Genomic DNA, 15,996 nt, shown 5'->3' on the forward strand with positions numbered 1-15,996 from the left:
TCTCAAAGAAGAAACCCACCCTCATCACTGTCTCAAATTTGGAGCCTCGTCTCTGAGGTTATTCCCTCTAGTCCTACACTCTCACACAGGGGAAGTAACCTTTCTGCATCTTCCCTGTGAAGTCCTCTATTGTATGTTTCAATAACGTTACCACTCATTCTTCTAAGTTCCAATAAGTGCAATACATTCCAACCTGCTCGACCTCTCTTCATAAGATCTTCCATTCCTGGTATCCCTAAAGAACCTTCTCTGGACCGCCTCCAATGCTAGTATATCTTTCCTTGGATAAAGGCATCAAACTGTTCACAGTATTCCAGCTGTGATCTAACTCGTATCTTGGATAGTTTTAGCTAAACGTCCCTACTTCTATACTCCACCTCTTTGAAATAAAAGCCAATAATTCACTTCCCTTCACTATTACTATGTGATTAATGGTTGAGGACTCCCGAATCCCTCTGAACTGTAGCTTTCTGCAGCCCTTCTCCATTGAAATAATACTCGGCTCCTCTGTTCTTCCTGTGATAGTACATAACCTCACATTTCCCCACATTGTGTTTGATCTGCCATGTTTTTGATCATTCACATAACCTGTCTATATCCTTTTGCAGACTCTGTGCCATCCTCACCTCTTGTCTTCCCACTTATTTTTGTGTCATCTGCAAACTTCCTCATCCAAGTCAGTAATATATGTTCTTACCAAAGCAGATCTCCAAAACAGAAACAATTATATGAATTGTATCTGAGCTGGAAAGAGGGAACGTAGCTCTTGGGGGCATACCTGAGTGGGACCTCTGATCACAGTTTCATGTTATTTTACAGTGGCATAAAGGAAAACATTCAATAACGCCGAGGAACAGTAAATAGGACATTTGGCAATAGCATTACTTCCCAAGATAAGGCTTTACAATTGTTGCCCATTTCTGTGTGCAGTTAAATAAGAGTACTGTTTAAAAGTGAAACTTTCTACACAAAATTCCAACATATTTCTAAGCTCATAACAAAGATTCAGAAATCATCACTGTGTTTCTGAGCTTTGGTGCTTAAACAAGACTGCATCCAGATTTCGACCATTCGTGGTCAGGTGAAGTGAGTGAGTACAGGAAGAGATGTTTTGAACACAGTCAACACGAGAAATGGGCTATCTCAGGGAAACAACAGAACACCTATTTTCACAACAAATAGTTTTAAATTCTAAATATTTTATTCAAACGTAGCTACATTACACAGAAATAGCTGAGGGTTACAATAAGACTCTTCCCTGGAATCTCACTGAAATCTAACAAGAATTTTCATTTTGTGTCAGTGTCATTTTACCTGAAAAGGCACAGCTTTTCAGTGAGAGGGTGTCAGCTGTGGCTAAGTTGGTTGCTCTTGCACCTCTGAATAAGAAGTTTGTGGTTTCAAGTGCAGTCCAGAGATGTGAACACTAAAATGTTGACTGAAACCCTGGGAGTGCTGCACAATTTGAAAAAAAAGTGTCATTTTTTGGCTGAGATGTTAAAGCAAGGTGCCCCTCACTGTTTCAAAGAAATGTAAAACATCTTGTGCACTGTTTTGAAGAGGAAGGGACTTATCCCTGGAGTCCTGCTAATATTTATCCCTGAATTAGCATCACTAAATAAACAGGTTACTACAGGTTCTTGCTGTTGTTGCATTACTATTTGTGGGAGCTTGCTATGCACAAATTTCTTCACTTTTCTAACAGCAACTATAAGCCAAAAGTACTTATTGACTGTGAAGTGTTTTGGGGTGTTCTGAGTTGTGAAGGATGATATATAAATGCAAAACGTTTTTAAAAATAATGCTACAAAATTTCATTGAAGTATTTTCTTCTGTTAATCAAATTATCAAGAATTTAGTCAATTTTATTTAGAATCAATCTTGTCATTAGATTTTATAACCAATTTAGAACCAGTATACATAAGCAAAAGGAGCAGACTTTAACCAATGCACCTTGATATTATCAGCACCAATATTTTGTACTAGTGCTACTCACCACAAAATGCTCTCTCGCAATTCAAAACTCTGGAGGACAACATTGTAATTGTGCTGCTGAATCTTATTTACTGATGAAGAAGACAGTGTGAAAATCATTTAACCCCAATAGGCTTAGTTATATTAGTAGCAGTATCCGTCACCTTTAAACATTACCAACAGAAATAAAGCAAAGGAAGGATCAAATGATGTTAATGGTAAGTGAAAATGTTCAAACCCTACAGTACACTCTGAGAGAAACCTTCGCCAGATGAACTCTTTCTCGTTTTAGGAAAGTTTTGCCAAGAATTTAAGGCAGCGTTTTCCTGCTGTTTCGCTGGAGTTCAGTTGCATAAGAACTTCAAAGACCAAGCAAGTTCAAGAAGCCGAAAATGAAGACTAACCCCCAGGTCAGCACTGGACACACATTTTCTGAGCATCTTGTCATTGATCCCCCAACTCCAGTCACCTCTAACCCCACAGTACATCTAAATAGAAGATCATAGGAGAGTGATCATATAGAACTTACTCTACCTGATCACCAGTCAGTATCAATAGAAAGTATGGATGGAATTTTCCCCTCCTTGATGTGGTGTGGCAATGATGAGAAAAGTGGGATAAAAATTATCATCTCAACATCGAGAAACTTTGTTGTGGTTTTGTCCTCCAGCCTAAAATGGTGCATTCAGAATCTCGCCATTGAATAGTGATTTTTCAAAATTAATTCATGGGGTATGGGCATCGCTGGCTGGGTCAGCATTGATTGATTGCCCCTAGTCCCCCTTTGAGAACGTAGTGGTAAGCTGCCCTTCTGAATCACTGCAATCCATTTGGTGTAGGTAAACCCCCACAATACCATTAGGGAGGGAATTCCAGAATTTTGACCAGCGACAGTGAAGGAACGGCGATGTATTTTCAAATCAGGCTGGTGAGTGGCTTGGAGGGGAACTTGCAGGGGGTGGTGTTCCCATGGATCTGCAGCCCTTTTCGTTCTAGATGGAAGTGGTCATGGGTTTGGAAGGTGCTGTCTAAAGAACCTTGGTAAATATATGCAGTGCATCTTACAGATGGCATACGCTGTGCATTTGCACTTCATTTAAGCCTAAGCCACCTGATATACACACCACTTCCAATGCTCCTCTCTATCCCCAAGGAACCAGGCAACACAAATTCCCATCTTGTAAATCAGAGCAGGCACCTAGCAGCTGCTGTTTATTGATTCCATGTCCGTACATTTATCCCAATGATGGGGTACCACCATCTAAGAGAGCTAGTGCCCATTAAAGACAGAGATGAGGAGGAATTTCTTCTCTCAGACAGTAGCGAATCTGGAACTCCTTACCACAGAGAACTTTCGAGGCAGGTTCATTAAGTATACTCAGGGCTGAGATTGACAGGTTTTTTATTCAGTAAGGGAATTGGGGACTATGGGGAAAAGGCAGGAAGGTGATGTTGAGGATTATCAGATCAGCCAAGATCTCATAGAATGGTGGAGCAGATTCGGTGGGCTGGGTTGAATGGCCTATATCTGCTCCTGCATCATATGATTTTATTCTATTCCAGCCCAGGTGGCTGGCTGTGGTCAGTCAGGCAGTTGTTCTTTAGGAATCTGAAGGCCTGTGTCCTTGCTATCTGGGGATTAGGGTATAGTCAGTCCTATAGGTTAACTGTAAACAGCCTGGGAATTATAGGTACAGCTACTCAGAGAACTGTGGAGGCATGAGTCTGAATGAGACAAAGGGAGGGATTGAGTGCGATGGAAGTGGATGGAAGAGGAATCAGTGGGGATGCAGGAGCAGTAGAGGTGTTGGGGTGTCTGCAATGAGTGGGAAGCACAGAGGGCAGGAAGTATTAGTGGTTTAGGAGGATGAAGTGGGTGAGAAAGGTTGAGTCAACATAATGAATACAACAGTGAGGGGCATATGCAGTGACAGATCTAGACAAGGTGGTGATCCTGCGAGTGTGAGACAGCAGAGAGAAGGTGATAGGATTTATCCTTGTAGAGAGCAGACACTTGTTATAATTGACCTTCTTCCTAAACTACTGCACACAGAGTTGATTTGGCTTGATGCGATGGTGTGGTTTCCTGTGACTGTCCCCTTTGCACCATCCTGTCCCTCCAAGTCCATATCTGTGAACCAGAGAGTGAGCTTTCCTCTGGGCTATGATCTCGGTGGTAATGATTGAGTCTCAGTGTGAGGGGTTGGTTGCTGCCTTCTGCATCTGAAACAGTGTCTTTCAAATCTGAGCCTGAAGTTCCGGGCTTTCGCCTCTCTGACTACTCCTGATTGAATAATTCATTAAATGAAGAGAGGAATGTTGTATGAGAAAAGTCGCTCTGGGATATGATAGACTGGACCTTGTGAATCTCACTTGACAACACATTTGAACTGAAAATGGGAAAATTCCGTTCAGTAGCTTTTCAGCTGTGAAATTATCAGGATTAAAGGTTAATGTTCTGCAGACCTGAAATCACAGAACAAAATTTAAGCGACAATGATTTCAACTTGCTGAGTATTAATTGTTCCAGGTGTTGTACAATGCATTTAGTAAGGGGTATAAGTAACAGTTTTTGATGATATGGTCAGTAAATGAGCACTTTGTGAAAGCTACATGACCTAATCTGTCTCAAAAAGCCTGGATGTTTTCTGAAGAATTGTTTGTGTAGATCACACCAAATGATCACTAGTCAAACAGACCTTTATCTGTGTCTTTGTTCAATTCAGATTCGTAAGCATACAAATTGTTTCTGGATGATATACATATCGGGATTAGGAATGATATCTTTGGAAGTCCTCCATCACGTAGGATTGATTTTCAATGAGGAGCAGACAGATGAAGGAGGGCGATAGAAATCTGAGTTTGCCACTTGTTGACATCATGTCACAGTGAACAGTACAGATTAGGCCATGTTTAGAGGCAAGAAAACTGCAGATGCTGAAATCCAAAGTTGACAAGCAGGAGGCTGGAGGAACACAGCAAGCCAGGCAGCATCAGGAGGTGGAGAAGTCGACATTTTAGATATAACCCTTCTTCAGGAATCATGGCTCTGGTTGGCTTTGGCAGGTATTCACCAGTAACAGCAAAGTTTTCCAAAGTCTCTCTTGAGAGATCACTGGAGGTTATTGTGGGCTCAAGCAGCAGTGACCAAGTCCTCATGTCAGGATGGTGCAACATTCCACTGCTCTGGCCCTTAGTCATTTGAAAGTGGTGGACTCCCGAGGGGTGCATCCAGGGCATTGCCTAGCAGCTCTTTCCACTGGCCCTCTATGTGCTCCTCCATCCTCTGGGAAGAGGCACCTGCTGAAGCTCCTCCTTACCACTCAATCCAACGTCAGTGTATCTTCTTCCTACTTCCACTCCCTTGTCTGATCGGCCAGGCTCCCTTTGCCAATCTCTGCTGTCCAAGTGATGCCAGCAGTTTGATGCCCCTTTCAGGACTCCAGCTTTTCATCACTGAAAAATACAAACCTATCAGCACCAGCAATGGCAACTCTGTAGTGCCACTTATTCAAGCAGCCAAGCTCCTGAACTGAACTGGATTGACGGTGTATCCAGAGACACTCAAGGCTGTGAACACAACAGCTGCCCCCTGACCTGTCAAAGACACAGTACGCTCCTCAAGCCTGCCAACTGAATGTTTGAAACTGCCCCCCAGGGCCAGCTAAATGAACACGTCAACATATGAGTTAGGAATAGGAGTATGTCATTTGACCCTTCAAGCCTGCTGTGCCATTTAATAAGATCATGGCTGGTCTGGTTATAACCACATTCCCACCTACTCGATAACCTTTCAGTACCTTGCTTACCAAGAATCCATCTACCTCCGCCTTTAAAATATTCAGACTCTGCTTCCACTGCTTTTTGAGCAAGAGTTCCAAAGACCTGTGACCTGCAGTGAGATTAAAGCTCACTTCACCTCTGTCTTAAACAGGAAATGTCTTATTTTTGAGAAAGAACCTTGGGTTCTACATTCTCCCACATCCTCTCTACCTTCTGGATGAGCTCAATGTGCAATACGGATTCCAGAATATACCCCCTCTCACCTTCTTAGTGAAAGTCACATGTTCTGGAGGGAATGGAATCCAAAGCTGGGAAATCTTTTTCAAATCCTGCCAGCACCCTTCCTGTTCCTACCACCATTTGAAAATGCAACCTCATTACGCCCACCCTGGCCCGCAAACATAATCAGCACATTCCAAACTACATCACTGCTTGAACAAACAATGATCACAAAGGTCCGGATTTTGAGTCAACAGGGGAACCAATGGCCCTCACCTTTTATTGCATTTATATGTAGCCGCAGAGTTTCTTTGGGTCTCTTTACTATGACATGCAGTTAATAACGTGCAAAAACAGCACCACTGCCTCTACAGATATGCAAGTGTGTGAACAAGGCAAGCAATAGGTGTGTCTTCTTAACCTATCAGATTCTGAGCCACACAGTATAAACAAGAAGACTTACATCTGGATAGTTGATTCAATGTCAAATCATGTACAGAAAGGGAAGTAATAGAGGGGAAGACAAATTGGATTGAGAGAAAGAAAAAGAAATGTTAAAAATTGAAAAGATACTTACATCTGTTTAATTTTTCAAAGCCTCCAATAATGATTAAAATGTGAATGAATGACAATCCATACTTGTAAAATTTAATTTTTATTCATTAAGATGTGGTTTACCAGTTAGAACTATTAACATTGTTACAATGCACTTGGACTTGTACAGAAAAACCTTAATGTTTCTTGGCATGTTAAGTGGTTAGCTGTCATTAATATATGTACACACACAGATATTTACCTCATTAGATGTAATCACAGTGGAACATTCAGTGATCCTGTAGAGCCTGATAAAAAATACTTTTTTTTTCTTTACAATGCTTTTGAAATTGGTGTACTGTATTTAGTCATTCCAATATCATATTTTACTGCAGAATTGAAATAAACCAGCTTTCATTTCCAAATGCTTCAAGGAGGCAGAAATTAAAGTCATGATCTTCTAAGACATAGCAAAATTCTGCATTTGTTTTAAACATTCCTTATCTCTGCTAAAATAGTAGCTTTGTAAAGTTTTTAACCTCTGATAATCTCCCATTGGATGGTTGATCTAAAATCACTTCTTGTGCTGTTAAATTAGTTACAAACTTCTTCAATAATGGCTTTTCAGACACGCCAGTCCAGTATTATGAATACAAAATTCAATTTTAAAAACGTAGCCTTTATAGAGCGTAATCTATTAGAAAATTGATTGAGGTTAATTATTACATAGAGTAAATCCAATTTTTAAAAGTAATGAGTATACATTCACATTAACATAAGTGCCCTGTTTGCTACAATAAGGTGATTGGCAGCAAGTTATTAATTACTGTGGGAATAAGAATATCTAATTTTGCAGGTAAATTTTAAAGTATAAGAGGCAATGATTGACTTCGTACATCTACTTCCATTATATTCATAACCCTGTGCATTGTTGTGGACTTGTAGTAAATAAAATTTACAGTGCATGTAAATATGCATGATTTTCTATGAATCATTGATCTGTAATCAATGCTCAGAGAACTAATAAATGACACAACAATTTAAAAGTTTTCGGATTAGCATTTTTCATTTTTTTCTCCCATGATTCCCAAAAAGATTAAAATTCTTTTTTATATATCAAGTACTAGTTGGGAGAAAAGCAATTTTAATGAAGGACCTGGGTGCAGAGAAAGTAATTACAATCAATATGAATTTCATAAAGGACAAGCCTGATAAAGTTTTTTGAGAAAGAGCAAGACATAGTGGATAAGGAGAATGTGGACTTTCAGTAAACCTTCGATAGTGTTATGAAGTTGAAGGCATGTACTGTACCTTCAAAAGAGAATAAATGCTGTTCTGAACGGAGAGCTTACAAGCACCTGTCTAGATGGCAGTTCCAGAGTGGACTGGAAATTCGAAAGCATGTAACATTTGGCTGTGAAATGATACCTGAGTTTTGGTTGATGTTTTGACAAGAATTCAAATTTAACCGATCAATTTAAATTATGCCCCAGGATACTTAAAACCCAATTGAGTTTGAATTTATTGCTTTGCCAACCTTGAACCAATGAAATGATCTGATGTGGAGGATATAAAAATGCAGACATTTTGAAAATTTCAGAGAGAGCAACTGCCATCAAGATAGATCCAAGAAATTAGGAAACACTCTCTAAAAAAGGTACCATTTCATATGAAACATACAGTAAAAAGAAATAAGATGACCCAGGGAGATCTTCAGCCAAAAGAAGACAGACACCAACAGTGTGGTTTTGAAATTAAGTTGATGTAATTTTAATAAGTGTTTTATTGGAACAGCATATTATTATAGAGTTGGAGGCAGGTACAGTTAAGAGAAAGGGGGGCTTAGAGTTGTGAATAGTTGTTGCTTAATGTTCACTTTTAGAGTTAAAAAATACATTGATGTTAATTTCTTTAAATAGTGGAATTTGGGAGTTCTCCGTAACTCATTTTAACAGATTACAAGACGATGTGAGCTTTTCTGGGTGTTTGGTTTATTTAACAGAGGGGTTCACCGCTGTGTCATAACAATAGTAATCACACAGGAACTATTGGAGAAGATCAAGGTGTATGAAGCATAGGAGAAAGCAACCAAATTGGTTCATAGCATTATTAAAATGGAGTAATTAATTAATATTTTTTCAGGGTGTTTCCATGATTATAGTAGTGCTCTATTCAGGGATTGTTTCAGTTCATCTGTACATTGCCCTTGGCAACATTAGCTAAAACAGTATAGCAGATTTGTTTCTATTCATAGCACTATCTCACCATCGTCTCTCTCAAAACCCTGTGGCCAAGTAGCCATCAATGAAACAACTAAGCCCAACATAAGATTGGCCAAACGGTTTCTGCAAAGCCTGATGGAATGCAAATAGGCTAAGGTTACCACAAGTCAAAGGCCAAACCAGGACCAGCCTAGATCCATCTGGCATATTGAACCAAATTGCTCAAAACTCATGATGAAGTACTGAGTCAGAATAGGAGACATTATGTTTGTGTATTCTCCAATTTCAGCCAGACCGTGGATTAATCATATCTTGGAAAGGAGATGGGTATACCTAGGATGACCTGGCCTAAATTCATTGGGTGCTGTGACCCTGCGATCCTATTGGCTAAAGTCAGATAATATTCCAGAAGGACTGAGAAAGGCAGGAGAGGGGGGTAAGAAGAGACACCTGGTGGCCAGCAGAGACTCTCCTCCGTACCAAGAAGACCCCGAACACCCCTGTCGATAAGCTCAGTGAAGTGAATCCAACAGCCCTATCAATTTACTGGAGTGGGTAGCATGTGTGTTTTTCAGGCAACCAGCCTAGTTTGAAACAGTTAATTTGTGTAAAGGTTTTTTCTTTAACTTGAGAGTATTTTAATAAAACTAAGTGTGAACCGTAGTACTTTGTCTCAGATAGTAAGAGCAGGTAGGTAAATGCATCTTATGAGTAATAAACTACTGAAAGTCTTTGCATAGAATATTTCACAGGCAAAATCCCCACTGCATGAAGTTGTCGTGCTGCTTGTCTTGACATCTTGCACTGGATCAGCAGAAACTTCCTTCAATGGAAGGGTCTTCTCAAACATTGGGAAGACTGAAGCCACGTTCTTTAGCCTGTCAAACATATCAGTCTGTACTTATTGCTTTCACCCCCTCTCTAGGCACTGCCTGACACTGATTGAGACCCAGTACCCTTCCACCGACACCCTCCTTCGACTGACCGAACTGGTCCTCACCCTGAACAACTTTTCTTTCCAATCCTCCCACTTTCTCCAAACAAAAGGAGTAGCCATGGGCACCCGCATGGGCCCCAGCTATGCCTGCCTCTTCGTAGGGTATGTGGAACAATCCATCTTCCGCAACTACACTGGCCCCACCCCCCATCTTTTCCTTCGCTACATTGATGACTGTATCGGCGCTACCTCGTGCTCCCACGAGGAGGTTGAACAGTTCATCCACTACACTAACACCTTCCACCCCGACCTCAAATTCACCTGGACAGTCTCGGACTCCTCCCTCCCCTTCCTAGACCTTTCTGTTTCTATCTCAGGCGACCGAATCAACACGGACATCTACTACAAACCAACCGACTCCCACAGCTACCTGGACTACACCTCCTCCCATCCTGCCCCCTGTAAAAACACCATCCCATTCTCCCAATTCCTTCGTCTCCGCCGCATCTGCTCCCAGGAGGACCAGTTCAAAATACGTACAACACAGATGGCCTCCTTCTTCAAGGACCGCAATTTCCCCCCCGACGTGGTCGATGGTGCCCTCCACCGCATCTCCTCCACTTCCCGCTCCTCCGCCCTTGAGCCCCGCCCCTCCAACCGCCACCAGGACAGAACCCCACTGGTCCTCACCTACCACCCCACCAATCTCCATGTACAGCGCATCATCCGCCGTCACTTCCGCCACCTCCAAACAGACCCCAGCACCAAGGATATATTTCCCTCCCCTCCCCTATCAGCTTTCCGTAGAGACCACTCCCTCCGCGACTCCCTTGTCAGATCCACACGCCCCACCGACCCAACCTCCACTCCCGGCACCTTCCCTTGCAACCGCAGGAGGTGCAATACTTGCGCCCACACCTCCCCCCTCACTTCTCTCCAAGGCCCCAAAGGAAACTTTCATATCCGCCACAGATTCACCTGCACCTCCACCCACATCATCTACTGCATCCACTGCAGCCGGTGTGGCCTCCTCTATATTGGGGAGACAGGCCGCCTACTTGCGGAGCGATTCAGAGAGCACCTCTGGGCCACCCGGACGAACCAACCCAACCACCCTGTAGCACAGCATTTCAACTCCCCCTCCCACTCCACCGAGGATATGCAGGTCATTGGACTCATCCACCGCCAAACCACAACAACGCGACGGTCAGAGGAGGAGCGTCTTATCTTCCGACTGGGAACCCTCCAACCACAGGGGATGAACTTGGACTTCACCAGTTTCTTCATCCCCCCTCCCCCCACCTTGTCTCAGCCGAATCCCTCCAGCCCGGCACCGCCTTCCTGACCTGCAGTCTTCTTCTTGACCTCTCCGCCTCCATCCTACTCCGACCTATCACCCTCACCTTGACCTCTTTCCACCTATCACATTTCCAACGCCCCTCCTCCAAGTCCCTCCTCCCTACCTTTTATCTTCTCCTGCTGAACACTCTCTGCTCATTCCTGAAGAAGGGCCTGTGCCCGAAACGTCGAATCTCCTGTTCCCTGGATGCTGCCTGACCTGCTGTGCTGTTCCAGCAATAAAGTTTCAACTTTGATCTCCAGCATCTGCAGACCTCACTTTCTCCTCCTTGGTATATGCCCCCAAGTTCAGCTTTGACTTCAAATCAACATTACCTATTTATATCCCTTTAATATCCAAACCATTGCTGCCATGATAGCCCGTGCTCACTGATATACAGGACTCTGGTGCAGTGACACTGGAAACTGAAAACACTATCGCTGTGTGAAATTTTTCCATGGCCTCAGCCAGCCCTGACATCCTCTATGAATTCTAACTTGCCACAATTCCAGCCTTTCACACCCCAAATTCTCTTTGCCTCACCACTGATAGCTACACTTTCAGTTTTCCATTTTCAGTTAAATCACAGTACGTTGACATTTCTGGGCAGAAGTTATTACCGAATTCTAACTTTCCTTAAGAAGGTGGAGGCATAGTAGCTCAGTGGTTAGCACCACAGCACCAGGGACCCAGGTTCAATTCCAGCCTCAGGGGACTGTCTGTGTGGAGTTTAAACATTCTCCCGCGTCTGCATGAAATTCCTCCGGTTGCTCTGGTTTCCTTCCACAAATCAAAAGATGTGTAGGTTAGGCGAATTGGCTATGGTAAGTTGCCCATAGCATTTGGGGATATGTAGGTTAAGTGCATTAGTTAGGGGAAATGGGTTTGAGTAGATTACTCTTCGAAGAGTCAGTGTGGACTTGTTGAAGGAATGTCCTGTTTCCACACTGTAGGGATTCTATGAAGACCGGTCTTCTTGAACCACTGGTAAGTTGTAAAGTCCTGGATTTTGACACGGCCACAATAAAGGAAATGGCAGATTAATTTCAGATATGTGTGGCCTGGAGGATAACTGAGTTGACGATCTTGCTGTGTACTTTCTGCGCCAGTCCATTAATAAGACACAGATGATGGGTTTGAAAGGTGTTGTCAAAGCAGACTTGGCAAGTTGCTGCATTGCTACCACCATGTATCAACAAATGGTGATGATGGATGGACTACCAGTCAGGTGAACAAAAGGTACTGAGGTTCTTAAGATTCATTCAAGCAGACAATGTATTCCATCACTCTCCTCCTATACAACTTGGAGACGATGAGAAAGCTTTGGGAAACTCCCAGCCTCTGATCTGATCTTGTACAGTACAGTGCAGCTGGTCCAGTTATACTTTGGTTAATATTGACCCCACTCAGGGATGAAGCAGGTTATGATGATTTAGCTCAACACTATGCTGGTTCTATTAACTACAATGCTTTATTGTCAATTATAACTGCAGCTCGTGGAGATTCCCTCCTCTACCCAGTCACTCAACTTCAATTTTATTTAAGTTAATTGATGTCCGCCTCCGTCCAATGCTGCCGTGAAGTCATGGACAATTAATTGCATCTCACTCGTAGAACTCTCTTTTATTCACATTTGGGCCAATCCAGGAATCTGGAAGCCTCTTCCTTACTCTCTCAAAATGCCCTATAAGTACTTCAAATTTCTACAGACCTCCAGTTATTGAGAAAAATCTTAAACTAGTAAAAATGAAGTTGACTCTCCCCCCAAAAAAAAATGACGAGCTATCACCAAACATTTGTGTTGCAACATTTCCACTTACAAAACAAATTCTCTTCTGCATCCATTTTTCCTTGGGAAGCATCTCTTACAAAATGCATTTTTCTTTATTCAATCACATTCTTCAGCTCTAAACCACAATGTTTAAAAATTCAACTATTCCTTAACGCATTATAGATTGTTACAGCACACTCATAACATGCTGCTATAAGTCCATAAACACCATGCATTTTTGGGTTAGGGAAACAAAAAAACAAAATACAGTTCTCAATTTAAGAATAAAACAATATTGCAGGTGCAAGTACGTTTAGACCTGTTCAAGAAGTGGGTTTCACTTGAACTGGAACAAGACCAATATCCTGGCAGGGAAATTTGTTGGTTCTATTTAGATTGTTTACAAGCTATTAGAAGAGGAATGGGGGAGTCATAAGGAGCAGGGAGGCAAAAAGACAGTTCAGGATGGTTCTCAATCAGAGAAGACCAAGTGAATTCAAAAAGACAGACAAAAGCTGCTCAGAAGAATTAAACTGCATATATTTCAATGGAAGGGGTCTTACAAGTAAAGTGAATGAACTTAGGGCATGTTTTAGATGCTAGAAAAGACAAGAGGGAGAGTGGTGTTTTTGATGAAGGAAACCATTACTACTGCAATTATTGAGAATGTTTCAGGGATCGTCCAGTGAAATATAGGTGTTGAAATTAGAAATAAAGGGTTGATCGCCCTGATAGGAATGTGCTATAGGCCCCCAATAGTCAGAGGGATATTGAAAAGTAAATATGTAGAGAGATCTCAGATATATGCAAGAATATTAGGGATGTAAAAGTGGGGGATGTTAGTTTTCCAAACATTAACTGGGATTGCCAGTGTTAAAGATTTGGATGATGAGGCATTTGGAAAACATGTTCAAGAAAATTTTCTTTCTCAAAAATGTAAATGCCTTACTCTAGATGAAGCAAGATGTGACCTTTTGGAAACTAAGTGACTGAAGTGTTAGTAGAACACTTTGGGACTAGTGATCATAGTTCTATTAGTTTTTAAAGTTATGGAAAAGAATAAGCCTATCATAAAAGTTAAAAGTTTTTAATTGGAATAAGACAAATTTTAATGGTATAAAACAAAAATTTTCAAAAATTGATTAGGGTAGACTGTTTGCAGGTAAAGGGACAACTGACAGGTGGGAGACTTTCAAAAGTGTGATAATATGAGTTCAGAGGCATTATGTTCCTAGGAGTGTGAAAGGTAAGGCTGGTAAGATTAACAAACAATGGACGGATTGATATCCTAGTCAAGAATAAAAATGAATCATATTAGATATAGATAACTGGGAAAAATAAATCTCATGAAAAGTGTAGGGGCATTCTTAAAAAGGGAAACCATGAGGGCAGAGGGAATATGAAATAGCCTTGGCAGATAAGGTAAAGGATAATCCAACGAGATTCAACAAGTACATTAAGAACAAAACAGCGATTAGAGAGAGTAGGGTCCCTTAAAGATCAAGGAGGTTGAACCGCAGGAAATGGGAGAGATATTAAGTTAATATTTTGCATTAGTTTTTGCCATGCAGAAACAAATGGGGGCTAGAGAACTCTGAAGTAAATATTATGTTTTCATAACACCACTTTACATGAGAGGAAGTGCTAGAGGGACTCCATTCCATATAAAAGTAGGTGAATCTCCAGGACTTGATTGAATGTATCAAAGGTCATTGTGGGAAGTTAAAGAGGAAATTGCAGGGCCCCTGGAAGAAAATTTTGTATCAATAACCACTGTTGAGGTGCCGGAGGGACTGGACAGTGGCTAAGGTTGTATTTAAGAAAGGCTGTAAGAAACAGCCTGGGATCTGTAAGACTCACAGGCCTATATCAATGATGGGTAAGTTGTTGGAGGGGATTCTGAAAGATCGAATTTACATACATTCCGAGAGGCAAGAAATGATTAGGGATAGTCAGCACGGTTTTGCAGGAGAGGAATCATGTCTCAAACTTGATTGAGTTTTTTGAGGAAATAACCAGAAAAATTGATGAAGGAAGAGTGGTTGCTTGCTTGGAGTTTTGTAAAACCTTTAAGGTTCCACATGGTAGACTAATTAATAAAGTTAGATCACATGGGATTCAGGGAGAGCTTGCCAATTGAATATAAAATTGACAGTAGGAAATGAGGATGGCAGTGGTGAAGTGTCATTTTTCAAACTGGAGGCCCGTGACCAGTGATGTTCCAAAGGGATCAGTACTGGATCCACTTTTGTTTGTCATTTATATAAATAATTTGAATGAGAATATAGGAGGCCTGGTTAGTAGGTTTGTGGATGACACCAACATTGGTGGTACAGTGGACAGCGATGATAATTTTCTAAGCTTACGAAGAGATCCTGATGAATTGGGTCAATGGGCTGAGGAGTGACAGATGAAGTTTATTTTGCATAAATGGGAGGTATTGCATTTTGAGAACAAACAAACAAGGGCAAGTCTTATACAATTAAATGATAGAGCCCTGGTGTTGCAGAATAGAGACATCCAGGGAAACTTGTGTCACAAGTAGACAGGGTTATTAATAAGTCATTTAACACACTTGGCTCCATTGCTCATACTTTTTGAGTATAGGAGTTGGAACATCACGTTGAGGTTGTACAGGACGTCAGTAAGGTCTGTTCTGGAGTATTGTGTGCAATTCTGGTCGCCCTGTTATAGCAAAGATATTATTAAACTGGGGAGGGTTCAGAAAAGATTTACCAGGATGTTGCTGGGAATGGAGGGCTGGAGTTATAAAAAAAATAGGTTGGATACGCTGGGACTTTGCTTTTCCACTGGAGTGGAAGAGGGTGTTGGTTGACCTTATATATAAGTTTATAAAACCACGAGAGAGGCATAGATAAGATGAATAGCAAAGGCCTTTTCCCTAATGTGGGAGTTAAAAATTAACAGGCATATGTTTTTAAGGTGAGAAGAGAAAGACTAAAGAACATGGGGGCAATTTATTTTTTTTTAAATAAAGTGGTTCATGTGTGGAATAAACTGCCAGAGGAAGGGGTGAAGGCAGGGACATTTACAACAGTTAAAAGATATTTGGACGTGTACATGAATAGAAAGGGTTTGGTGGGATACGGGCCAAATGCAGGCAGTTGGGAGTAGTTTAACTTGGGAACATGGTTGGCTTGGATTAGTTGGACTGAAGGGTCTGTTTCTGTGCTGTATGACTCTAAGGTTGTTAGTG

The sequence above is a fragment of the Chiloscyllium plagiosum genome, unplaced genomic scaffold, assembly GCF_037043375.1.
Source record: "Chiloscyllium plagiosum isolate Xiang-an unplaced genomic scaffold, Cpla_swu_hap1 HiC_scaffold_30, whole genome shotgun sequence".
In the NCBI taxonomy this organism is placed as follows: Eukaryota; Metazoa; Chordata; class Chondrichthyes; order Orectolobiformes; family Hemiscylliidae; genus Chiloscyllium; species Chiloscyllium plagiosum.